We start from the raw sequence: 24,634 nt of genomic DNA, 5'->3' as shown, positions 1-24,634 counted from the left end.
GCTAATAAAATGTTTGAATGCCAGCGTCATCGAAGGTGGGTAATGACACTTCTCCTGCTTCTCTTTATTTTATTTTTATAGGCCAGATAAATTAAACTAAACCATCTCTCCTGTTCAACAGCTTGAGATGCACAGTTAATAACAGCTCTCTCTGCTCCCGCCACGCAAGGCTGGGCTGCAGGTGGTGGGGGTCATCTCCACGAGGAGGCTGTGAGTGGCCGTGGGAGTCATGATGGAAAGAAGAGGGAACTGCCTGTGTTTGGTCTAATAGTGATGTTGCCCACCTAGCAAATAATGAATCAGTCTTCCCTCTGCAACCTAGGACTCTGGACATCCCCCCAGACAGCTGGACTTAAGTGAGTTGCCGAGTCCTAGGCACTTCCGTTCCCAGTTCAAGTACAGCTTGGGCAGATTCACTTGTGGCCCAGCCAAGACTTCAAGTTCACAAATTTTTAAAAAACATCTTCACTTCTCATTGGTAAACAGCATGTCTACTGATATATATTGAGAAAATTAGTGTTTTCATGCCGTGTTTTCTGGTACATTACCTAAACTCAATGCGTAACCTACACACGGTGTCTCCCTGCTCGCTAGCATTGGATCACAATGTTTCGCTACCAATGATGGGTGTCTTGGCAATGATTTGACAGACAATAAAAAAAGAAGGAGGAGGAGGAGGAGGAGGAGGAGAAAAAGAAGAAGAGCAAGCTTGTGGTGAGATTTTTCTAGCCTGTTCTTCCCCATCTCCGTCATTGGACTGGAAGGAATTAAGACATACAATTTAACCAGTATGTTTACACGAGTCTAACTGATACTTTTCTTTGGGAAATTAATTGAATTACACCTATAAAATACTTACATTGTAAGCTTATCAAGCTGAGATGAGTTCAAACAATTAGAAGAAGATGTTTACATCACCAATAAAAGATTAGTACCTCGAGGAACAACAGTGAAAGCTGTCTCATACCCAGAACCTTCTCATTAGCTTCGTGACACTTTAGAGGGAGTGTGGAGAAAGCCCCGCAGTGAAGTCTTGACTGAATGTGTGCCGTTGATGTAGGCACCACCACGTGCCTCCAGACAAGATGTGGATGCTGAAATGTGCTCAAAGAGTGCACCATAGCCTTCTCTCCTGGTGTTCATGGCCTGAGGTCTGTTACTTACAGAGACCCGTCCGTTCGTGTTGCTATCAGCTAAATTGGGTCCCCTTGATCCAGATCTGTATCCTAAACCTTGCCTTCTTCTTTATCTGTATGTAATAATCTATCCTCCTCGTCCTGCTGCATGAAATAACATCATCTCTCTGTTCAACCCTGTGTAATAAACATGCTGAATATCTGGGATGCTGTGGTTTTCCAACAGAGAGTTCAGTTCACCCAATCCCAGCTTCCTGTCTGTTCATCTGTCTGTCTTTGTCTATCTGTCACTTCTTCATTCTCTCATTGCTCCAGAAAGGTCTATCCCTGGAGCCACGCAGGATGTAGCAACTCCAGCCTCCAGTGTCCTCACCATGACACTCAGCACCGCTGTAGCTTTGCTGCAGGCATCTGTACCTGTGTACCTCTGAGGGAAGTGCGTGCCCGAGAGGCACGTCTGCCTGAGGACCACGTCTGCACAATGGTGTTTCACGGGGGCCTCGAGTGCTGCCTCTTGGGCGACCCTGGGCGAGCACCCAGCACACAGCTAGAGCAGCTTAATTGAAAGCACATTCTTTACAAAGGTCCCCGTGACCCAGATGAATGGCCCCGAGCTACATTACAGCAGGAATGCAGAGCCAGATCCCAACAGAGCAGAGACAAAGACTCACATTCCCAAGGGAGCAGGGGACTAAGGGGACTCCCTCTTCAGTCCCCAAGTGGTGAGATAATCAAAGCCAAGGTATTGGTTGTATTGGGATCATTTCTGGACAGATGTGACTCTCTGTCTCACTGCCTGCTGGCCCCACTTCTGCCTGGAAAGGCCCAGACAGTGGTTTTCAAAGTGGTCTCTGAGCTCTCAGTGCGAGGGGCCTCCTGAGACCACCTGAGCCCTGCAGGGTCTGAACCTATGTGAGCTGAACCTGTAGCGGGTAATTTGCCATGGTTTGAGAGTAATATGTAGCTATCCATGATCTCCAAATTGAAAATTCCTCCTGGAGGGAGGAGGGATAAGCCCCAGGAAGGAAAGAAAACCTCCCCCAGATAAGAAGACTCACGAGGCCCTTCCCTAAGGTTAGCTGAGCTGCACTAATGCTGTGGAGAGGAGGATGGTTCACACCCTTGGGATCAAAAGGCCAGGGTGTACGTGTCTTCAGAGACCTAAATGGAGGCGCAGCCATCATATGCATATTTTGTGCATTGCCGGCTTCCCTTCATTTTGGGTGCAACCCTGGATTTCTCACAGCCTCAGAGAACACTGCCCCTCCCCACCCCCCATGTGGTTACTCTCAGTAAATCCTGCCAGGAAACCGCTCCAGAAACAGAGGGCACTAACACAGGATAGAGCCCTAGGCTCAGACCTACCCTCTAGGCTCTGGTCTACACCAGCACACTTGGGGGCTCATGGGTCCTCTGAGACTCCAGGGTCTGGCATCTGCCAGACCTGGGGTGAAGCAGTCATACCCCAACCTGTGACTTCAGCTGAATGGTGGCTTGAAAGAGGATGGTCCCCAGGTTTCTGGGGAACTGTTTGGGAAGCATTAGGAGGCATGGCCTTGTTGAGGAGGTATCGCCTTGTTGGAGAAGGCGTGTCGCTGCGGGTGCGCTTTGAGGTTTCGAAAGCCCAAGCCAAGTGTGGTTCTGCTCTCTCTACCTGCTGTCTGCAGATTAGGATGTGAAGCTCTCAGCTCCTGCTCCGGCACCATGCCTGCCTGCTCCCCACTGTGACGATTCTGGACTAACCCTCTACAACTGTAAGCAAGGCCCCAACCAAATCCTTGCTTTTGCTTTTATAAGAGTTGCTTTGGTCATGGTGTCTCTTCACAGCAAGAGAACAGTGACTAAGTTAGGCTGTCACTTGTTCTCATATCAAAATGCCACCGGACTTGGTTTGAACAAAGATGTCACCACAAAAAGTGGTACTGTCTTTAGGGTCTTATCCGTAGAGTCACCCACACACTGTGAAGAAGACTGGGGTGAGGACTCCTGGTGGGGGTGTCGTAAGAGAAGGCCAACTAAATACTGAAGTCTACCTCCAGAAATGAAAATCTTGGGCAAGATGCTTCACCCCCTGATCCTGGGACTCCTGCTGACCCCAGGCTGGCTGATAAGATGGCTGCAGGGTGTGTGTCCCAGAGCTGTGCCCATGTGACTTATGGGTGCAGAGAAGGGAAGTCCTAACCTGAGGTTGACCCCCAGGTCACATGGCAACCCACATGTCAACTGGATCTCCTTAACTCAGTGTGGTGGGTGTCTCTGTGGTACCTACCATCTTGGGAGAATGCAGCGCAATCGGCCTCCCCTTACAGCTCCTTTTTCCTTCCTTGCTCGTCCTGAGGGTCTCCTCCTTTGTCTTAGTTTGTCAACAGCAGCCAATTCCTACAGATTCTGCACTTTCTAGTCAGGTAGAATCTATGCTCCTATCAGAGGTTGGAAACCAGAGTGTGTGCCCTGTGGCTTTTCTATGACTTATTGCACTGACTTCTTCTGCCACTATCTGGCTGATTGCTTCTGCACATAAGATTAGTGCAGCTTTGAGTACGTTAGGTCTGGGGGACAGGGATACCACCTGAGGACTTGTCAAGGGCCATATGGTGACAGTCCTCAGGCCACAGGACCCAGTCCTCATCCCTGTTTCCTGGCATTAGCTGTGTGGCTTCTGATAAGCTGTCCCACTTCTCTGGGCTCTGGGCGCCCATCTGTCAAGTGGCAGAGCTGGAGTGTTAGAGCCATCGCTCTGTGCTCTGAGGTGTGAGAAGATGACACTGGGCCCAGCTAGGCCATGCCGCAGCTCAATGAAGTCCGGGAGCCTGGCTTCCTGCTGTTACACAAGCTTCCAGCTCCAAGGCGTGGGCCTCTAACCCCGCCATTGTCTTTGCAGGGAGAAGACCAACTTTCTGGTTAAATATATATTCAGAGAGCATTAAATTGAGCGTGAACGCCTTAGAATCATTTGAGTGGAAGTTTCACCAGCCCTGTAGGCACAGAGGAATGGGACAATCACTGAGACAATTCTCCTTGCTGACTCTTTAAAGCTGGAAACCCAAAGCCAAGCATTGCCAGTAAACCAGGCCTCCTATCCTCTCTTTGTTACCAAGCCTACAGCCAGCGCAAAGCCCACATAGGTAATTAGGGAATAAGGAATAATTAGATAACGAGGTAAAAATCAGTTCATTATTTTTAGCTAATTGCAAACAAAAAACAACCATTTATGGCTCAGAATTCTTTATTCTGGTCAACCGTGTGCCAAGGAATGCTATGAAGGGCCAGGGACCCTGAACAGTTGGCCACGGCACATTTTCTGTGTTCATTAAACCCAGTGTGGGACCCAGGTGCATTTTACTTTTTTTTTTTTTTCACCAGCTTCAAAAATAATGGTTTTACCAGCTCCCATTTGCATAATATGAAAAACTCAAATAGACCTTCGAGGCTTAGGCCCGAGAGGGCTGTGCCCTGCCCAGCGTGCCAGAGGCCTGGCCAGGCTGTAGAGGCTGTCTTTGACAACATTCCACGGCCTCTGTTTACCTTCACGTTTCTAAGCAACAAAGACCCCCCCTCCACACACACACACACGCATGAGGTTCTTGTTCTTTGCCCTTGAAACTTCAGTTTGCCTGTTGCTGTCATGTATGAGAAAATGAGAACCTGGCCATGGAGGCCACACCCACTCTCACATGCGTTCCCTTCCCCAGCACCTGCTATTGTGTGTAATGCTTTGGTTTAATTTTTCGTACCGGTCCATCTCTCAATCACCGTGAGAATCTTGTCTCCTCTTGCAAAGTAGAGACAGACTGGCAGCCTATGTCCTGTCCTGGGGAGATGATCTCCTCGGGCCTCCTCCTCCTCCTCCTCCTCCACACGGCTTCCTGCCACTGTGCTTTTCTCTGCTTTCCTTCTAGATGGGTTTATTGACTAATTCTGGGGAGAATTCTGCCCGGAGTGACTGGATTCAAATTTCTAACAGGAGCCCATCTTCTTTGTCCTACCTTTTAAGTGAGTTTCCACTGTTTCCTGGCATCACCTGCCCAGAGGAGAAGTCTAAAGAACTCTGTTTAGTTCTGCTTTGTGCTTGCTTTCAAGACTCTAAAAACATCCAGAATCTTAATTTTTCTGGTCCCACAGTCTCCCTAGAAAGGAGTCCTCCAGCCTCCTGCGGGTCTGAAGTGCCCAGACTATGATCTGTGCCCAGACATCCTCCACTGTAGTGTTGAGACAGCTCCGCTCCAGGTTGGTAGCCTTCCTTCCTCATCACCCAGCCTCCTGCTGGAGTGGCCACTGCTGTCTCCCTAGGACTCAGCCGCTCCCAGGGCACACTATTAGCCAGCACTTGTCTATGAGCCCCATGCCCAGCCTCCCACCAGGACCCTCCCAGGGATCAAGGGCAGCTCTGCTTCCAGCCACTCTGCTGGCTTAGCCCATCAGCTCCCTCAGTCCCCAAGCTTGCTACCCAGGCTCCTTGGTTTCCTGTCTTGGGCTCACGCCTTTTAAAACAAACATGTCACCAGTGTTTGGCTGAGGCCAAGGAGAGGGAGGCTAAAGCAGGCTGTCAGCCTGTCTGTGCTCACCCTGCATGGAACACCTAAAAACCAACATGCCACCCAGCGCCCCACAGGCAGCGAGGAGGTGGGAGGAACGGCTCCTCACTGCGGTGCCTAGCCGGGCTCTTGCCTCGGATACTCAAGGTTCATGGGCAGACACAGCATGTAGGACAGGCCCTTGAGAACACATGGCCCAGGTCCGCTCTGTCTGCTAGCAACCCAGTCATGTGATCTGTGAAGACGTGCCCTGCAGTATCTTCTTGAGGTTGTATGTGGGCACTTCCCAAGGACTTCCAGGGTCAGCCTTTAGGAAGAATCCTGTGTTTGGGCATGGTCATAGGCCAAGCTACAGCTTGGACTTGTTACGGTTCTAAGTCCTTTGTGTCTCTCTTGAAGCTAGGCCTGGCCGTGGGATTCAAGAAGTCCAGAGCTAAAGAAGGAGGAAGGAGGGACATTGTTGGGTCTGGAGGTGGGGGACAGGCAGGAGTGTGAGGGGGTGTGTGGTGACACAGCCCCACAGAAGGAAACCGGGGATCCCAGGTTTGATCCCTTTCCCAACCAGAAGTTCCTGAACTGTCAGTGTGAGGCCACAGGTCAGGCTTTTTGGCAAGGAGGGGCTTTTGTCCCAGTTAAGCTGGAACGAGGGATACTAATCTCAGAGACAGAGAGAAGCTGTGATGGCAGCTGAAGACACAGAAGGTCCAGCCTCAGCCAACAATAGAAGGTTGGCTATGAGGTAGATCGGGACCCAGTGTCACCCACAGAACAGCAGTAACAGGCCAGGGAAAGGCAGCCAGAGCCAACCTGGGGATTCATCTCCAAATCAGGAGATGGCCACTCCAAAACGGGAACGAGGCAGAACTTGTGAAATTTATCCACAAGGCCTTGGGTTCTGTCTCACCCTCAAGACTATGCTAACCTTCTAAGAGCTCATCCACGGGACCAAGCAAGGGCCATGAGCACGTGATGTGGACAGACCGTTGATCACATTGGAGCTGTTCAAAGACTCTGTAATCTGATGTGAGAAGATGGATTTCTCACACATCCTGAGCCTGGGATGGCTTCCTCCCCAAGCATGGCTCCTGAGCCTTACGCTAATTCACTGAACATCCTTCCATTTTCTCTTCAAGGCTTAATGACCCGAAGGATGGAAATGGATGAGGAAGAACATGCCACCCTTAATCTTCCAATATATTTGTCATCGTGATCATCAATCTTACATTTTTCTCCCTCGGGAAGAGACGCACAATCAAGGATACTGAGGCCCTGCACCCCTGGCTGGCACTTTTAAGTTCCTTGGTATAGAAACCAACTTCATCGGGAGACATGGGGCTGGTGTGGGGCATGGGAGAGGCCCCTGGTCTGAGGCCAAGTAGAGGGTGTGTGAAGCCATTTTGAAGAAAGATGTGTGGCCAGGAAGGGTGGGGCGAGCTCTTACCCTACTGTGTCTCCATGGGGACACTGCTGGTTCAGCCAGCAGGGTGGGGCCTATGCTGAGGTCCTGCACTTGACCTGGCTGTCCTGGACTCAAGCTTGCTTGGTTCTGGGCTGCTGCTGGGTTCCTCCCCTCCGTTCCCACGTCTGCTGGTTCCACTCAGCTCAACCTGCTTTCTAGAGGACCCTGGCGCTAAGTTTGGCCTTCTGGGTTCTCTGCGCTTGACCTACCCAATTTCCTCAGCCTCATGGAGTCATGCTGCTTAATCCAGCATTATTAAAGAGAGCGGGGCCAATCCCTGGATAGTCCCTCCCCTCCTTCTGTGTCCTGTTATCACGGACAAAGGCAGCAAGGGTTTGGAGGTTACTGGGAAAATGCTCCCCGTTGATAGCGGACTGAAGAGAGGGTCTGCTCTCGATCGCTGTGGCCCTCAGGGTTTACAGAATGCCTGCTACATACTCAGCCCCCCGAAGACTGGTAAGTCCACGGCTGTAAAGGAAACAACCAAGACTCAGGAGACTCAGCCCAGGAAAAGACCCTCTCCAGACAAAAGAACACGCAGACAGCACATGTCTACAAACTGCGAGGGTGCCGTGAGACCCAGCTGCAGAGACTCGGACTCGGGCTAAGCTGTGACCTGGCTGCTCACCTCCTGCTCTGGGAGGAATCTGATTACCTTCTCTGAGTATCCATTTCCTCACCTGGAAAACGGACTTAGCAGCCCAGTTTCATGAAACGTTGCAAACATGGACTGAGGGAACGACGTGAGGAATTGTGGGTGCTTTGTAAAGGTGCCAAGAAGCGGCAAGCACTACTGAAGGTACACTTCTTACACGTACCCCTGTCTCCGAGTATGCACCTGTGAGTCCTACACGTCCTCAAAGGGGCTCTTGAGAATACAAGGAGGTTGTTAAGAAGCAGCTGACCACTGCTAAGAGAAGGGACAGCTGTTCTTAATGGGACGCTGATTCAGCAGAGTCTTCGGTACGAGCCCAGAATAGATTGCTGGGAGGTAGAGGTGGTTTGTTCTCTCAGTTCTGAACCCAGCAGTTCCTATGGTCCTGAGGTGGTGTGGAGACTGGTAATAAACACAGGGCCTATGCCCCTAGGTGACAGGTAGGGTTCAGAGAGGACGTTCTGCAGAGATGAAGAACCCATGCAGAAACCCGAACATGGTGTTGCCTATTTTACAGTGAACACCTGATTCCCCCTAGGCAGATTGTATAAAGCTAAGTGGATGGAAGTCTCCAATGAGACCCAGGCTGACTGGCCAGGACAAGGACACAGAAGGACGTACAAACAGGAGGGCTGCTGAGCAGAGGCCCAACCTCAGGGATGGGGAGAGCCCAGGAGAGATGGAGAAGACACTTCAAATAGCAGATGAGCCAGGGACCTTTGGATCCAGGTACCCAGATCAACATGGACCTTGTTGTGGATGGGCCTGGGGCTGTTCTTGTGAACCAATTCCCTAATGAATGAAGGAGCCAATCACTGGGCGAGTCGGAGGGAATTCCGAGTTGGACGGAGGAAGAGAGGAAGCAGGAGAGAGTTAAGTCCTTTTGGATAGGGATAGTGTGAGGACAAGATATAATTACAAGTGTCTCCCTGTTTCAATGGCGGATCCATCAGGATTTGCCACCGGTGGATTTAGGTTTAATAAGGCTTATAAGGTAGGATTTTGGTTGTTATGCCCAGCGATTGAGTTGCCGATGTTTCTGAACTAAGTTTGTGCTGTGTCTTCCTTCATGTGGTGGCTCGTCTGGGCTCAAGAGAGAAAGGTATGGTGGCAAAGGGTGGGTTTGCCTGAGGTGCAACACAAAGGTCGCAGGAGTTTTGAAGCATGGGGCTGGCATGGTAGCAACCCACCAGTGGGGACCTAGAGAGCTGGGTGGAGATGTTTTGGAAGCTCCAGGCCAGAGAGTCTCCATGAGATAAAAACAGGTCTTGTCGTTGCCTGCCAGTGCTTCTGGTCAGGCCTCTGGGCAGAGAGTTGCCAGCACAAGGGTGGGAATGTGCTGGTTCGTTTTTTTAAAAATATTTCCTGCAACAGGACCTAGCCAGAAATATTCAGGAGCCACAGATAGGAAGAATGGAAGAAAAACTCTAAAGATATTCCAAGGAAGAGAATAATGACCGTAGGAGAAAGATCGGAAGGGCTTTGGGTTTCTCGGCGTCGGTAAAGTTCGAAAGCTAGAAAATTCCAAAGTAATGCTCGTAGCCTCTGCAGAGATGAGGGCCCGCCAGGCGTCCTGCCCATGTGCAGCACTGAGTTGTGCTGAGAGTACTGCTCATGCTCAAGGATACAGAACTCTTCCCAGGAGAAGGGACCTGGGGACCTAGGGAGCAGCAAACATAAACACACAGAGAAGCGTGATGTCACCTTATCTGGGTGCAAGGCGATTCTGAAACTGCAGAGACAGCACAGTGAATGGACGGTGGTCCAGGGGGCAGAGTCCTGAGTCTGTAGATGCTGAGAGTTAGTGAGGGGTTGGGGGAGTAAGTGTTTCAGTGCTCCAAGGCCCCAAGATAGACAAGAGCGTGTGAGAAATGCCCTTCCCATGATGGGAACACTACAGGATCCCAGTAAGAATGCCTGGAGTGGGAGGGGCTTGGAGCATGGAAGAACGAGGCTCAGAAAGCCTAGTGCTGAGATGTGCCAGCACTGCCCACTTGACAGACTCCCACACCCCCAGCCTCTCCGTCTTCTGTCCTCTCCCTCCCCAGAAGGAGCCACCTATCCCATGGCAAGGAGCAGCAGACCCAGGCTGCTCCTGCTCTTCCTTACCAGTGGCCCTGACTACATTTGGGACCTTGCTAAGTAAGGGCTTTGTTTCATTGCTACTGCATGAGGGTCTGCAGTTGAGTCTGTAACTGACCTTCCCTTCATTGTGTTTGAGGCTTTGATGGGCTCTGCCACCTCAGCTGTTCAAACCTGCTGGGGTGTCAGCAACTTGCCACCTCTACTAATGGTACCCTACCTCTAAGGTGGTCACTGTCTTGTGATTCTGACAACTTCCTGCAGGACCAGGGTACCAGGCATTCTTACTGGGATCCTGTAGTGTACCCTGACTACAGTCACCATCACTTTCACATGTGATCCCCCCGGGATCCCAACTGTCATCTGCTAACTCTGCCCACCAACCTGACTGGTTAGTTCTGTTCTTATCTGGCCAGAGAAACTGAAGCTCAACACCTGCTAAGAATTCCTAACCCTGTTGTGCTTGCAGACAGGAGTCTAGCATATCTGTCCTCTGAGAGGCTCCACCCAGATGCTGACTCAGACAGATGCAGACTCCCAAGGCCAAACAGTTGATGGAGCTTGGGCACTCTTATGGAAGAATAGGAGAAAGTTTGCTGGGCTTGAAGGGGATAGGAACTCCACAGGAATACCAACAGAGTCAACTAACCTGAACCCTTGGGGCTCTCAGAGACTGAACCACTAATGGAATAGAACACACTGGCTGAACCTAAGCTACCTGCACAGATAGGCAACTTGGTCTTCATGTGCGTCCCAAACATCTGGAGTGGAGACTATCCCAAAAGCTGTTGCCTGTACATGGGAAATGTTCTTCTAGCTGAGCTGCCTTGTCTGGTTCAGTGGGAAAGGAAACACCTTTCCTCACAGAGACTTGAAGTGGCAGATACCCAGGGGGTCCCTACCTGCTAGAAGAGAGTGGGAGGGGGAGGGAAGGGGGAAGGATTGTGGGAGGAGATGACAGGGAGGCGGGGCAGTGAGCAGGATGTAAAGTTAATAATAATAATAATAATAATACTCCCTGGATTTCATGGGGATGGGGTGTCTCTGGAGCCCCAGTAAGTGTTCATCAGCCTACACCTAAGGAAGCAGACCTTGATTCCTCCTGTGGAGTCCAGCCTTTCCTTGCTTTCCCTGCCCCCACTGCTCTCTCCTAGGTCTCCTTTGTGATCTTCCTGGTTCTTTGTGGATAGTGCCAGAGCTGAGAGAAACACATATGCACATATGTGTTCTTCCATGCTCCAAGCCCCTCCCACTCCCAGTACCCAAAAGTGGCTTGGTGGCTCCAATTATTTATCTTCTCTGGGGGAAAGGCAGCTTGCTAGAAAAACTCAGTTTCTAAGCAGAAATACCCACTTCTTTCTAGCTGACTCCCAGCACAGCTCTCCGTAGACCTTCAATTCCTTTCTATGATACATTAGTGTAAAGGTAGAGCAGAGCCAGCCTGAGAGGAGTGTGTGTGTGTGTGTGTGTGTGTGTGTGTGTGTGTGTGTGTGTGCCTGTGTCTGTGTGTGTGCATGTGTGTGTCTCTGTGTGTATGTGTGTGTACATGTGTATGTGCATGTATATGTGTGTGTATGTGTGTGTATATGTGTGTCTGTCTGTATGTGTGTGTATGTATGTCTGTATGTGTGTGTGTTTGTGTGTGTGAATGTGTGTATATGTGTGTGTCTGTGTCTGTGTGTTTGTGTGTATAAATGTGTGTGTCTGTGTGTGTAAATGTATGTGTATGTGTGTGTAAATGTGTGTGTGTGATGTCAGTAGTTAGGAGACAAGGACAGGGTGGTGGGGAGTTTGAGGATAGCCTGAGCTATACAGTGAGACACCGTATCAGTAAAAACCAAAATGCAATGCAATAAAAAATCAAACCAAAGCACACAGAAACAGATGCATAGCAAGCTGGTCCTCACACAGCAGCCCACGAGTTCCCATGCAGATTTCTCTGAAGGAGTCCTCTTCTCCCAAAGCTCACTGTTGGGGCCACTTCACAGGGCCAGTGAGGTGCTACCTGTGCAGGCAGCTGTCCTGGCGGGACAGCTCCTTCCCTCAGCCCTTCTCATCCTGGTTCTTCCTACGTTTATCTTCAAACCACGACCAAACCCAGCGACTCCATTTCCAAAACAGCAAAGCAAACACACACACACACACACACACACACACACACACACGCACACACGTACACACGCACACACGCACACACACGCACATGCACACACATGCGCATGCGCACAGTTGCATGCACACATGCGCGCGCACGCGCGCACACACACACACACACACACACACACACACACTCAAGAGATGGCAATGGAGACAAAAAGGCCTGGAGGCAGTGCTGTTTGTTTGAGTCACTTGGCCAAGCCACACACAGCTATCTTCCGGAAGAAGGGTCTTTTCAGAATTAACAAGCTAGCCATAGTCCCCAGAGGCTTCCACTGTGTACCTTGAGACCTTTGAGCATCAGGCTGGGCTGCTGGCATTTGTGAGGACTGTGGAGTGTGGGCTTATTAGATGGCAGGCGGCTGTGGATATAATTATAAAAATATAGCATAGTTACAGGGAGTCGCCTGGCATGGCTTCAGCATGAGTTCCCATGAGAGGAAGGGAAGAGGAGGACCATGGGTGGGCTATGAAGGCTGGAGGGCAGCCCTCAGCCAGTGGTGGCGGCTAGGGTTCATACTGGTGATGGAATCATTGATCCAAAGTCCAGAAGAAACAAAGGAAGAAATTCTGCAGGACACAGACCAGCCCTGCTGGCACTATGGGGAGCTGCTGGCCTGGCCTCCCAAGATTCTCCTGTGCAGGTGGCGAGCCCACATCTCGAAGCTTAGAACTCTGACCTGTGAAGTCTGTAGGACAGAAGCAAAGGTCGCTGGGCAGGTGTCCAGCCCGATCTCGGCAGGGACTGCCCAGAGGTGGCATTTCAAGGAGCTTTGCTGCAGCCCGAAGCCCAGACTTCAAACAGCAAAATCAAGTTGGGTCCCTGCTTTCAGATGCTTCTGGGCCGAGTGTAGAAATTCTCAAATGTCAGCCACCCAGCATGCAGTACGCAGTGCACTCAAGCCAAGCAAGGTATTCTACCCCAGCACTGTGCTGCAGATGAAATGCCTGAGGTACCTCCTAGCTGGGGCCCAATCAAAGCAGGAAGCACACCCTCTCTCTCTGAATTAGCCATCTTGTGTATTATCCTAATAGAGTATTATTTTTAAACTACCACAATATTTTAATTACATTCTCAGCATGAGTCATTATGTACCTGAGTGAGAAAGCACTTCTGACTAATTGCATGCTGGAGTCCCACGGTATAGTCAGCGAACTTCACCCGGGGATGGATTGACAGCGAGGTGGCAGTTCTCCCAAGGCTACCTCCAGATGAACCAGCTCTTCTGCCCTCCCCTCCTCCCTTCCTTATCCCTCCTTCCCTCTCTTCGTTTCATTCGATAGTCTTTGCTGAGAATCCCCATATATGTTGGTGGTTCTTCTTGTCTCCAAGTCGCCAGCAGAGCTCCACGTCCAGCTTGGAGCTTGGCCCAAAGACCAAGTTTGCTTTGCTGCATGGGGGATCCAGGAAAACAAACAAGAAGAAGGCTGAGGGACTAGCAATGATGAGACATGGCATGGAGGAAGAGTAGTCCGGAGGAAACACCCCACTATGGCCTTGGCAGAAGCTGTAGAGCGTAAGTCGACTACATCAAGAGGCTCTTGAGGGAGTTCTGAAGTAGACAGGAGAGGACACCGCTTGACTGCTTGACCATGGTGATAGGACACCACTTGACCATGGCACTTTCCTCCTGCGTCAGTTCCTATCTAGCTACCCCAGAGTCACAGAGCAGCAGGAAACATCACCACACTACTGAGGGACGTGCAAGGAGAGTGGGGAGATGGCTCCGTTGGCAGTCTTTGTTCTGTAAGTATGGAGACCTGCGTGCAGATGCCCAGTACCCACTTGGAAGGCTGGGAGCTGCTGGGAGCTTCTGTACCTACTAGCCTCCACATAAATAAAAAATCTGGGCGTGGCTGCAAATGCCTGTAATCCTAGCTGGTGAGGTGAAGAGAGGGGGACCCTAGAATCCAGCTCATGTCTGTAAGCTCCAGGTTCAGTAAAAGATCGCCTCTAAAGAAAAGTTGGAGAGCAATAGAGGAAGATATCAGAAGTTGGCCTCTGCCCTACACACACACACACACACACACACACACACACACACACAAGAAGTAATTTCTCATGGCCTTAAAATTGCAACATCTCATGGTTCTAACACAGCACAACACAGACTTACAAGACACCAGGGGGCCTGCTCAGTTCCACACCTGAACTTCCAACTAGGGAACCTCTGCGATCTGGAATGCGTGTTGTGGAGACCACAGGACAGGCAAGGCAAAGACGACTGAATGTTGGTTACGACAGTCATGCTGTGGTTGGAGCCCCACTATGCCAAACTTCTAAGGTTCTCAAAGCAGGCAGGACCAGAAGTGTGAGAAATGGTGGTAGCCACATACATAACCAAGTTCTGGGAGGGTGGCTGGCTTTGTGTGTGGTGACCATGGGGGTCCCCTACCCTGAGCCTTTCCCCCACCCTCTGAGGGCTGTCTGTGATGGGGCTGTCCTGAGGTCAGCTCAGTGGCCAGCAGGCTGCACAGATGTGTCATGCCTCGCTAATTAGGACCGAGCCTTGGGGAGAGTTCCCAAGCAGTTCAGCAATTCTAAGAATACGGAATGGGAATAGGAATAGGCTTTGTTCCTGTCTAGTTCTTTTCTTCTCCTTCCTTTCTCCACAGCTCTCCATATTCAAGAGGACTACCTCCTGCTGGAGAGGGGATCTTTTGTCCTCTGTATGTTGTACCCCAGCACCCATCCCAGAATGGCCTGCACAGGGGAGGGGAGGAAATCGCCCCACCTCTGCAGGGCCTTAGAAACCAGGGGTTCCTGCCCACTCCATGAAACTCCCATTTTAGGACCAAGGGCTAGCTGAGATAAACTCCGGCCCCACCGTAAGTTAGACTCACTCCTGTGGCAGTACTAGGATACCCGAAAGGAAGGTGTCAAGCCAAAGAACCTGCGACAGCTTGAGTCCTGAAAAGCTGGGTACCCCTGGCTCTCCTCATCCGCCCCTGCCCCTGCTGCCTCAGTGATGGAGAATGTATCCTTTGAGCACATGCAGACGGGAAGAACAGGCAGGCAGATAGATCCCTAGGACTCCCTGGCTAGCCAACCTATTCTGCTTTTTCAACTGCAGACTAACGAGAACCTTTATTTAAACAATAAAGAAATAGTGTGAGCATCTGAGCAGTGCCACCTAAGGTTGTAGTCTGGCCTCTCAGGACGTGTCCATACATGCACTCCCAACTGCCCCCTAGATGAATGATTAACCCCAAATGTTTTAGCTCTAGGGTCTCACCGCACAAGAAAGGTTTTGATCCATCTTCAGCCACTTGAAGCCAGGGAGCTCTGGGCTCTGGGGTTGAGGGAGGATAGCTCATGTGACATTTGTGGCCTTACTACACTTCAGGGCTGTGAAGCACTGCCCTACAAAGGTGATCGGCAGGCCTGAACATGAGTTTGCTGATTCTAAATTCCTTACGGAAAAGAAAGCAATGAAGAAGTGACTGGACACTACTCAAAGCTACAGTGACGAAAATGAAGTATTGATATAAAAAGAAAGAGAGAGAGACAAAGACAGAGAGACAGAGAGGTAGAGACACAGAGAGAGACAGAGACACAGAGACAGAGAGAAGCAGAGACAGAGAGAAACAGAGAGATCCAGAGAGCCAGAGAAATAGAAACAGAGAGAGTCAGAGAGAGAGCAAGAGATACAGGCAGAGAGATAAAGACACAGAGAGAGACAGAGAAATAGAGACAGAGACACCAAGGGAGACACACAGAAATCAAAAAGAAAGTTGAAGAACTGTACAGGAACTCTCTATCTTGTAAATAACACTTTAGAAAACCATAAAAGAGACTGATTTTTTCCCCCTAAGATATGTTGGCCCAGCTGGGGGAAAAAAATTCTAAAGCTGTGTTACACTGTATCCCCAAATGAATCCCAGGTAGATCAATTATATACACAAGAATATGCATCATGGTTCTCAAAGCCGAGGCATCTCTGTCAATGCTCACACAAATACTAAAGGGAAAAAAAAAGAAGTAGAAGTATTTTCCATAACCAGAATGAGAAAAAAATCCTATGATCTAGAATCCACAAAATAAAATGTTTCTAAGGGTCAGAGATGGCTCAGTGTCTGAAGGTGCTTGTTGCCAAGCCTGGGGGCCCTAAGTTTGGTCCCTGGAAGCCACACAGCAGGAGAGAACCAACTCTCTCAAGCTGCCTCTCCCCCCACAACAAAGCAATAAATGCAAATGCCTAGTTTAAAAGATTGTCATTACATGTGGCTTTGCAACCTTGAACAATGTCATAGAGATACAGAAGGTGTACAGTAACCCCACATACAGTAATTGACTGGCAGTTATAACAAGTCAGTGCCCATGACAACCAAAGTGGCAACCTTCTCATCAAACCCAAATTGTCCACCCCTACTTTCATGTGACATCGTGTCTGCTATTGAAGACCAGCATGCTTTTCTTGTAAAGTCTTATAAACAGACACATGGCATGCTTCTGTCGCCTTCTTCATATTGCTGGGAATAGTTGAAGAGTTAGTCATGATACCATACATGTCAGTCTCTCGTTCCTCCTCCTAGAACACATTACCCTGTGGCTATTCCACATTTCCCATATCCATCTGTGCCATCCACCTGCATATGAATGCTTGAGTTCTTCAAAGCCACCAGTCACTTCCCAGGTACCCCTATTCCCAGCATTCAGAACCCCCAAGCTACATGGTCAACTTGTCCAACCCCTACAGAGGGTGTCAGGTTGAATTTTCTTCAAGAGACCACATGACTTCTGTGCCCGCCGGAGGTTTGGGAGACATTCGGCACTGTGTGGATATTTTTTATTTTATATTTTTATTTTTTAGTGCAGCAATCCAATTGGGCATGCATGTCTTCCTATAGATTTTTTACAAAATTTTTATGGTGATTAATAATGTTGAATGTCTTTACAGGTTCATTAGCTGCTATTAGAACTTCTTTGGTGAGATGTCTATTGAAACCTTTCGCCTATTTTTAATTGGGTCATTTGTCTTTTTATTATTGAGTTTAAGAAGATTTTTACGTATTCTGGATGCAAGCCTTTTTCTTTCGTTCAGCCTGATACATGATCAGCAAACACTTCCTCCCAGGCTGGGCCCTTTCTTTCACTCTCTATCCTTTGTGGGGGCAGAATTTCAAACTTCTGGTGACATTTAATTTATCACTTTTTTGTCTTTTATGGACCACACTATCTGTGTCATACTCAAGAAATCTTTGCCTAACCTTACATTAAAAAAAAAAATAGAAAAATTTTAAATTGCAAAAAGAAGCAGGAACAAAGAGAGAAGACAAATGACTAACTGGATCAAAATATTTGAATTTGTACTGGGGAGTGCCAGTTCGTCTAGCAGATAAGGACCTACAGATCCATGAGCAAAAGACCAGCCATCCAAGAGAAGTCACCAAGGGATGTAAGGAGACATTTGCTGTGGAAAACAAAGCACAAATGTGGCTCTCGCAGAAACTCCCAATGCACAAAAAGAAATGCAAATCTTACACCCCTGTTGCCTCAGCTCAGCATAGAAAGAGTTGTGAGTCTGACTGAGCTAGTGGGAGCTGGGGGGGGGGAGTGGGGAGACTGCATGTCATGGGGTCCCTGTCACAGATCTGCAGAGAAAAAGTGGCCAGTCCCTGGGGACTGGGTGACAGGAGCCATGACAGTCACCTGGAAGGACTGAGCTCCTACACTTGAGCACAGCAGGGTGGTTCGAGGACATAAGATGAAGATTTTATGAAGAACTGGAGGAGAGGACCTTAAAGGCTAGACACAGGCATCAGAGGTTCTGGAGACCACGGTGCTGCACTCGTTACTGACGTGCCCATGGGTTGAATCACATTATACCCCATAAATACATAACCAGCATGTGTCAGCGAAATCTTTTACAACTATAAATGCACGTAATCTTGACCTAGAAATACTCTGGGAAATTAGTACTTTAAATCTACTGATACACGTGAGAAATATGTGTGTTCAAAGGGACTTGCTGTGGCTCCCAGGCAGAACACAACGTTCCGAAAGTTAATGAAGGAAGAGACCCCAAAGGCAGCTCAAGGCTCATCCAGGAAATCAGACAAGGGCTGTCCCCAGGTGAGGTCTTCCTCCACAGCCTGGAGTTCCCGGTGGGCTGAGCTCACGCCCAGCTTTCTGTCTAGTTCAAGATGAGAAAACAGGAGGAAAGGCCGAGACTGGCAATCAGAAGGGCGGAGCCCTGACTTTTCTGGGGGGTTCTATATTTAGTCTACTGAAACCCATGCATAAATTGGTCATTCGAAATAAAACTCAGGGAAGGTTAGGAGAAAATAAACACCAGGAAGATCTTCTAGACCCCGAGCCAGCTCACTAGAGGAAGCACATCGCTCCTAGAGTGTTCTGGGCTCCTTCTTCTGACCAAGTGTGACCAGCACGCAGCCGTGCAGCTGCAGGAGGCAGGCCCAGGAGAGTTAGCAATGTATCCCAATTCAAAAACTATAATCTAACCCAATGTAAATGACAATGGTTTGTAGCAATGGCAAAAGGTCAGACATGCCTGGTAGCCTTATAACCCTTCCATGTAGCTCTGTTCTTCTCTGTGGTGAGAGACACCGGCTTGTCCCCTCCCGGGGGCAAAGGGCCACCTCGGTGCTTGTGGGTACTACTGCCCACCCGGAACCTTCCTGGGAAGCCATCTTACTTCTTAGAACAAAGAACACGTTTGTTCATGCTTATTTCCTTTATGTCTTCTACAGCCTTCCGTGGACAGTGGCTCTGGGACTTAGCTGAGGACCAGACTGAACTGGGGACCATGCACCTGCCTGACAGAGGCAGGGGGCCGCACAGCTCACAGGGTAGACTTGTCTGCTGTCCTGGCTCCTCTCACCCCGCCTGGCAGGAAGACACAGCCATTTTGCCTCTGTGTTTCTCAGACCATCCCTTCTCTTCGGCTCTGAGGGCAGGGTCTGCAGGCCTCTCTCCCTAATGCCAGTTATCTGGAGAAGGACATATATCTGAAGGATGCACATGCTTTCTGTACATCCAGGCCACCTCTGTTTCTTCCATGATCGTTCCAGAATGTTCTATGACATCCCACTCCCACCCCACCCCAGTCGGTGTCACTTGTACGGGGAGTTGTGCTGACTCAGACTGCTGTAGAAGGCTGGTGTGTGGAATGGCCCCCTTAAACTCTCAGCAACACAAATGGCTGCAGTAGGCCTTGTATAAGACCAGGGCCACTAAGGTCCCCCACAGGGAGGAGTAAGCATGAGGCTCTGCCCCAGGGATACGAAAGCAGGTACCAGTTACTGAGACACTTCCCTCTGGGGTACAGATGCTTTTAAGTTGTCTGCGCCCTGGGTTCAGTCCTAATTACACTCACTGTTCACCTGAGCTATACAGTCAGGCTATAAAGTCCGTTCTTCCTGTTCTACTCACGGTCTTGCTGCCCTCTAACATGCTTCTGCCAGAAGGTGTGAGTGGGAGCATCAGATCTAGGACTTGACAGTCTGAGGTCCTTCCCCTTTAATCAGAGTAGGGTGCGGGAGAGCATAACCCACAGTTCTCCTCGTGCAGAGAACCAATGCGCTGGTGACGTCTGTGCTGTGGCAGCTTCCCACCTCCCCTCCTGACCTGCATCCCCTTGCAACCTTATTCTGCTGCCACGCAAAAGCTGCATGCCTGCCTAAAATTGTAAAATCTCCACCCCCCCTCTTAACTCCTGGGCTCCTGAGCACCCTACGGGGCACCCCTTCTTTCCCACTCCCACGGAGGCCCGAGTACCCCCTCTGTCCTGATTACACTGCGCATGAATCATGTTTTAATGTTTGCTTTAATACACACAGAGTCTTTAAACAATAATAATAAGAGGAGGAAAAAAAAATCAGCAAACAGCATCAGAGAGAGGAAATCTCTTTCTTAACATAGAAGCGGGTCTCTTGGCGTCACGGGGGAAACTGAACAGCGAGCCTGACAACATAATTAGAAGATTGTTACTGGGAAGGGAGAGGCATTCTTTATACAGCTCCTGCTCTCTCAATAAGATTATCCTCCCTGAATAGCTAATCAGCTTTTTTCCAGTTCCCCAAATCCGGGGCTCGAGCTCCTCTCCCCGTTCTTCCCGCTCGCTCGCTCACTAAATGGCAAACGGTGACACCTCGGAGGGGAAATTTCAAGTGTTAACGAAATTTCAAGTGTTAACGGGATGTGAGCAAACATGGAGATGGAGGGTGTGGGGAGAGGGGGGCTCCGGAAGATTAGCAGCAATTTAGGAAGACGGCACTGTCACACCTGGGTTGACAGCGGCTGACAGGGGCTGTTGATCTCTGCTCCCACCTCAAATTTGAGTGTCACGCTTCAACAGAAAGGAGCAGAGTGAAGGGGTGCTTCCTGAAGTCAGAGTGGAATGCACAGCCCAGGTTCACAGCACTTAGGACGAGCCAGGGATAGGTGGAGCAAGGGTCTACCCACCCACACCATCCATGCTACTAGCTCCCATCCAGAGGGCAAGTGGGGACCAAGGGTCAGACAGTTGTGCTGCCCAGAGTAACCATGGTCATCCAGCACTGGACTGCTTCTGGAAGGGAGGGTCTCTTTGCAACAATCCTGGAATCTTACACAAACTACTTTTCAAAGCTGTTAATGGCTGAACCATTGCTCCAGTCTCCCTCCGCTGAGTCTGGTTTTAACTATGTAGCTTTTGCCCAAGCTCTTCTGGATAGCTGAGGTGGTGCTGGAAAACCACAGGACCAGCTGGATATACTGAAGGACTCCCCTGTCAGTGGTCCTGAGAACTTCCGCATCTCTCACCCCATGTAGGGGATAAGTTTGCTCCCAGGGTCACTGCTGACCCGCTCCACTGCTAGCCTGTGTTATGGGAGACCAGAAAGGATGGATGCTGCCCCACCCCTGAAGGACCAGAGTTGAAGAAACAGCTCAGATTTGGGCTGTGGGTGTGAGCCCTGAGCCTAAGAGGAGGGAAGGAGTTCAATTTCCAGAGTCTGTCTGTGAACGGAGATTCCTCAACAGGATCCCCTCCATAGTTCAGAAGAGCCTCAGAACAAAAGTTACATTGTTTCAACCAGGGAGGGGTGCTAGAGAGATGGACTACTCAGAGGATAAAACTCCATACTTCTCTTGCGCAGAGCCTGGTTTTGGTTCCCAGCACAGGTCTCAACCTCCTGTAACTTCAGCTCCAGGGTATTTGATGCCTCTGGTCTTCCTGGGAGAACTCAACACAAGTGTATGTAACACACACATACACACAAATAATTCTTAAGAACAAAACAAAACAAATACACAGAGAGGTGTGGGAAGTGACCATCACATAGGGGACAGAGGTCACCCCACACGCTCCATCATCTCCGATCACCTCAGCGCTCTGAGCAGAGGCAGCTCTGGTTCCTCCTCTTAGAAGATCTCACTTCCCCGCTGCTCGATCGTGGTGAGTGACGGGAGCATGCGCCTAGACCTTCTGCACTCTGAACCCACACTCCCTAGGGACAATGTGGTGAGCTGGACCCACATTGCAGCACATACGAGCACGCCACCACTCTAAGGAGCATACGCACACTCACTCATTCCTCCCACCAAAGCAACAGCCACCTGTCTTGGTTTCTGGTCACAGAGACTTTGTCTGTGTGTGACTTGAGCTGTCCTTTTCCCACAGAGCAGCTGTGACCTCAAAGCTGGCCTGGCCACAGCCTGTAGTGAGCATCTTGGCCCTGGTTGCTTTGGTTGCTTTCATTTCTTTGGGGAAACTTTGTGGCAAAGGCTTAGCTGACACTATGTCTACATTATGTATATCTATGCTTCAGGAGAAAGCCCTACCCCTGGGTTTGACCTCCCGTGACTGACCCTCTCCTTGTTGCTTGCTCCCTGGAGGCTCATATCATGCAGGTTCCTAATCTTACCTTGCCCCTTATTGTCCATGCTGTTCTCAGAGGTCCAAAATATGTCTGGTGGAATCTCCTCTGAAGCTGAGCACGGCTCCTTTGAAGACCACACCACATCCCAGATGGCAGGGACAACGACCTTTCCTGTGAAGCAGTAACCTCAAAGCCCGAGGAAACTCCTCACACCCCTTCTCAGGGTACCACCTTCCACTGGGTATCACTAACACCAACATTCCAGGATCAGAAGGAAAACCTCAGGCAGAACCTTGCTATGTTCTAGGAGGGGGGCCTGCCACTTCCCAGCATGCCCCTAGAGAGCTCTTGCCTCTAAATTTTCCTCGAGAGTAACTAAAATCAGCTTCCCTGCCCAAGGTGAAAATCACCCAATTATGGGACTGTATCAGAAAACACGCAGGGAAGGTTGGTGTGTTCATGCAAGCCAACACCATGGTCTACCCAATAGTCTCAAGCCAGGCCATATAACAGGAATATACACCTCAGTCGAGAACCGTCAAGTTAAGCATGAGGCCACACTCTGGTAAGTCAGCCACAGGCCACAGGATGGCTCAGGCTGGGGGGGGGGGGGCGGGTGGGTCTCAATGGGTTTAAAGGTTTGCCTCTGAGGGTGAACAGCAAAGTAAATGCTGTTCATACGTGTAGGAATAGAGGCTAGTGCTGGTGCCTGTGTGCTGGGGCTTGCCTATGCTGGACCTTGATGGTGCAAAGACCCCAAGGCCGTCATGCCCAGCTTGACCCCTCAGTGGCCCCGTAGCTGCTGAAGAGAGTCTGGCCACTGATCTCCTTGGGGAAGACCAAAGGCATCAACACCTTGGCTCAGCCTCAACCTGAAAAAACGGCCCAACAGATGTGGTGTCCGTGGTTTCCCCCACCCCGACGTGTCAGAAACCTGTTTTAACTTCAGCCCAAGGTGAAAAAACAGGTCACACATACTGCTTAGGTCTACAGGGAATGGGTTCTCAGGCACCCTGCCCACAGAATGGTGAGGCTGGGGTGCTCTCCAGATGGATCCCTGACTCCTCCGAGGCTGAGCATCGGCTAATCTGCTAATTAATTGTTAGGTATGAAGCTGTTTTGTCCACCACAAGAGCCCCTCAGTTACCACACAGAGGATGACCTGATTTTACACACTTAACACGAATCACCAGGGGATATCTTCTCATCAACCAGCTCCTCAATTTTAATCAATTGCTTATTATTTCCACACACTGACTTATTTCCATGATTCCACCATGTGGAGCAATCATGAGATGCTCTGTTGAGGGTGCCTGGCAGGATGCGAAGCCCACCATTGACCTGAGATGGCTTGTGGAGAGCCTAAGTTGGCTACCCCCCAACCCAAACCCACAACTGCCGGTAGCCAAGGACATCAGGACACTAAGATTATTAGCCACTGGAGAAAGGCTACGCTGCTAGAGGCTTTGCTTATCATCCTAGGAATGGGTTGTCGCCAGCTTACAGTGGGATGCTCTGTGAACAGGTCCCCATCCTATGTCAGTAACCCTGGCTGATAACAGCCAAGAAGCTCTACCCAACCTCACACAAGACAAAGGCTCCGGGTCTGGGATCTAGTTCTCAAGCTAGTCCATTGTTTTGTGCCAAAGCCTTACATCTTGAGGTAGGGGCTGTTCCAGGCTGAATCAGAGACTGATGAAGGCCGACAGTTCCAGGACCATCCAGAACAGCTGGAGGCATGGGAGGCCCCTCAGGGGTGTCAGTGTGATCTTGACACAGGGGTAGGCTGCCTCTCAGACCAAGCAAGTACATCCACCCACCTTCGGCAGAGACAGACAATCCCCTTGGGTTGATAATGGTAATATCTCTTCCTACAACAAACTCAGCGTTCTTCCCTTGAAAAGACTCACAAACATGACCATCTACAGAGCCTTTCAGCATCTTGCCTGGAGGTAACTTTCTTGGAAGAGAGGAGAGAATGGCCATGAAGCAGTAGGTGCTGAGAAGAGTCAGGAAGAGAACACAGCATCTGTAAATGTCAGGAAGTAAAAAGGAGAAGCCAAGCCACCTATGAAACTGCAAGTTTCCATGACATCTTATTGAAGAAAAGTGTGTGAGGGGCAACCTCAGTCTTCTCCTGAAGATGTAGAGACATCATAGCGTGCACTTTCCCTAAAGACCTGGAGACATCATAGCGTGCACTTTCCCTAAAGACCTGGAGACATCATAGCGTGCACTTTCCCTAAAGACCTGGAGACATCATAGCGTGCGCTTTTCCCTAAAGACCTGGAGACATCTTAAAGGCACTTCCTCTGGCTCCAGGACATTCTATATTTCTTCTTTTCCCCCAAATCCCTGCTTCCTTTCTCTGTAGTAAAAACCAGTCTCCTCAGGTCATGTAGACACTGCCGACTCACCAAGCATCATCTACCTTGTTGGCAGACCCAGAACGAGGCTCTGTTGGAGCGTCACTACCCTTGGGACAGAGGTGGTGACAACTGCTGTGGTGGGGATTAAAATAATTTATGTTCATGTGTCTCAGTATCAGGGACTGAACCCAGGGCCTTGTGCATGTTAGGGCTGAGACTGAACACCAGAATCCACATGAAATACTCAGGTGCAGTGATGCCTGGCTGTAATTCCAGTGCTGAGGAGGTGGGGACGGGTGGATTCCTATAGCTCACTGACCAGGCCAGTCAGCCTACTTGATGAGTTCCAGACCAGTGAGAGAGCCCATTTCAAAAAAAATCAAAGTGGTAGGCTCCTGGAGTTAACTCCTGTGCAC

This window comes from Mus pahari, chromosome 19 (assembly GCF_900095145.1).
Source record: "Mus pahari chromosome 19, PAHARI_EIJ_v1.1, whole genome shotgun sequence".
Lineage (NCBI taxonomy): Eukaryota > Metazoa > Chordata > Mammalia > Rodentia > Muridae > Mus > Mus pahari.
Note: the sequence above shows the minus strand (reverse complement) of the source record.